The sequence below is a fragment of the Aethalodelphis obliquidens genome, unplaced genomic scaffold (genome assembly GCF_003676395.1).
Source record: "Aethalodelphis obliquidens isolate GAN/ISIS:26980383/991018 unplaced genomic scaffold, ASM367639v1 scaffold40, whole genome shotgun sequence".
Classification (NCBI taxonomy): Eukaryota; Metazoa; Chordata; class Mammalia; order Artiodactyla; family Delphinidae; genus Aethalodelphis; species Aethalodelphis obliquidens.
Window position 1 is genome coordinate 13,392,629 of NW_020837984.1, and position 2,959 is coordinate 13,395,587.

Below are 2,959 nucleotides of genomic sequence, written 5' to 3' on the forward strand. Positions count from 1 at the left end.
TTTTTGAATAAGTGAGGAAATTGAGACCTGAAAGGTAAAGTAGCATTTTCAAGGCCACACAGCTTGTTAGTGGCAGAACCAGAGCTGGACCTATATTTAGTTCAGTTTCCGCTACTTTACCACATCCCTTGCACGGAATCAAAAACAGATCCAAAGAATTTTGCAATTAGCGTAGCTTGTCATTTCCTGCTACTGCCTCCAAGTATAGTCTAGTCACCCAATCACGCAGCTAAGTCATTAGCAAAAGAGTACTTGTCGTTTCATTGAGTCAGGTGAAAGCTTTCATGGTGACAGTCAGCATCAAAGATACAATGTGTTGTAAAGAACCAAAAGGTATGTTTTGGGAGGCAGGGTGGAGGGGCTGGACCATTGGTACAGTGTCCCAGGTCAGGGAAGGGTGACTTAGCTGCAAACCTTCCTTAGTGAAGGAAGAGAGAGAAAGGAAAAATAGCATCAAGAAATTGTCAAAGTAAAAATGCCACATTTACTACTTTGCAGATGCAGAGGCCAGAAAGCAGACAGAATCAGAACACACATTGTTAAAATGACCCATAATGCTTTGGAGAACAATAATGTGACTGGCCAAGGCTTGAAGCATCTCTTTCAACACCAGCACAGGAGGTCATCTGTGTCTCCACACGATGTGTGGCGAATTCAGGTAGACCCGAGCCTGAAATGGATCTGGAAAGCAAGAACGCATGTGCTAAGATTGATGCTGTCTCCACCCACCCCACAGCTCTGAATGAGTCCTACAGCAGATCCAACTGCCATCCAAGATAAAGGAAGAGATGAATTTTCATAGTAGGTGGGGCAAGCCAGAGACCACAAGGGGAAGTCACCAAATCAATAGGAATAGGAGATCTGGCCAGAAGATGGCAGTTGTTATAGTCAGGCCAGCCCAAGTCTCTAGCTATGACTGATGCTTCTAGCAGCTTAACTGTGACGGAAATAGCTTGTGTTGCTGCTGCATTTCAACCAAGAATAAATGGAGTAGTTGGAAGTAAGTAGCCTTGCCCAGACTTCCACTCGCATTGATGGCAGCATCCAATGGATTCCATGGATGGAATATGAGATGCTCAGTGCACAAAGGCTGCTATCGCTCACCTGCACCAGAAGACCCTGAAGTTTACATAACAGATCGAGGTTGTACAAACATCCCAGAGGACAACGCTGATGACTAGTTGAAACTTGCCAGCAGTGCACACAAGCAGCAGGCCACCCACATCAAGCAGGTCTTTGAAGAACCAGAAATCTACTCAAATCTTCTTCCAGCTACAAAAGAAGCTTAAGTGCTACCACTGGAAGTTTTGGGAGATGGAGTGGGATGGGATCTCATGGCAACCACAGGACATCTTCAGGGACATGCACCAGGGTCTGAAGGGTGTGGAAGTGAAGGTGGCCGGCTTCAGTGAGAGTGTGGTCAGCTTAACAAAGGTCAAGAAGCTTTCCAGCTTCTCCCAGCAGCCACTCAGGGGTGGGGGCCGTGATCTCAAAGCCCGAGGAGATCATTTGACTAGTTGGAGCAAATTTGACAGTGTGGGCATCTCTCAAACTTGATGCCCAAAGGAATCATGTAATTTTGGAGCTTGAAGGGATCTTAGAGATTCTTAGAGATTATGGCAAAGCCGAATCCCAGAGAAGGTAGGCAAGCTGTACACCAGCACACAGACAAGAGCAGGGTAGAAATTTGAGCCCAGCATGTTGGCCTTCCAGCCTAGTCCTGGAGCCTCTTTACCCAACAGAATGTAGAATGGAGGAATACAAAGTTGGATGCAAACGATCAACTGGCATGCTGAATTGATAAAGCGAAGACTTTTGAGGACCAAGTGTTGATTGTTGACCAGTAGACAGACTCTGGGCCACTGCTAGCATTTCATTCGTCTAAAGGCACCCCTTCCTCTGGGTGGACTCAGGCCACAGGAAGGCCATCAGCTTGGCATGAGGTGTGTGGGCAGGGCTTCGACCTCTGCATGCCTTCTTGTCTGGGTAGTTTGTGTAGGATACACCCTGGACAGTCTCATCCAGCAGCCTGGCGAATTGGGGAAAAGTTACAGGGAAGCCCTTGATGTAGGAGGATAGTGCAGGGAGTCAGGGAGCTTTGGATACTCTTTGGTATCCATAGCCCAGTTCTGTGTGCTCTTGTCCAGCTAATGGGGTCAGAACTCAGGTGTGCCCCCTTGAGGCTGGAGGACTTCACACCGTTACCTGACCTGGTTCCACCAAGGTGTGTAGCTGAGTTCTGTGACTGTCACTGCTTAAACCACAAAACTGAGAGACTGTAACCAGAAGCCTCTCTTCCCTGCTGTTGCCTCCGATACCAGAATGCATCTCTCCCCTCTATTGGGTGCTTAGGGCCAGTTCTAGTTGCTTTCCTGGCTAGAGGTGGCACTGAGGCCTGCTGCCTAGGACCTGGGGCTGCAACACATTGCCAAGCCTTTGCTCCCAGCTGTCCCCATTGTCAATCAGCAAAGTAGAAGCAGGGTCTGGCCACACAACCATCTCGTCTCTCTAAGACCAGGGCAGTTCGCTTCTACCACTGGGCCTTCCATACGGCCTCTCCGCACCTCCTGCCACCTACTCCAAGGAGTTGCATCCTCTTGCAGGGCAAGGCTCACCTATTTCCTGCCTGAGCATCACTCAGATGCAGAGTAGCTGCATTATTGTCTTCTCCTCATGGGTTCCAGGAGACAATCTCCCCACGGAAAATAGTCTGAGCTTGGAATTCTACCAAAGCACAGACTATTCTGCCTGGTGTCTTTAATACATACACAGAGAGTCTTCTAAAGAACCGCATCCACCAGTAGACTGTTACACCAGTAACAGGCTCTGGTCCTCAGGTGGGGATTTTTTTTTTTTGCACAGGCTCCGGACGCGCAGGCTCAGCAGCCATGGCTCACGGGCCCAGCCGCTCTGCGGCATGTGGGATCTTCCCGGACCGGGGCATGAACCCGTGTCCCCT

At 49.1% G+C, this 2,959-nt stretch overlaps 1 pseudogene; it reads left to right on the forward strand.

Moving 5' to 3' along the window:
- Window positions 1-284: 284 nt before the first annotated feature.
- LOC113633478 (transmembrane and coiled-coil domains protein 1 pseudogene) lies at window positions 285-2,927 on the forward strand (annotated as a pseudogene).
- Window positions 2,928-2,959: the final 32 nt, after the last annotated feature.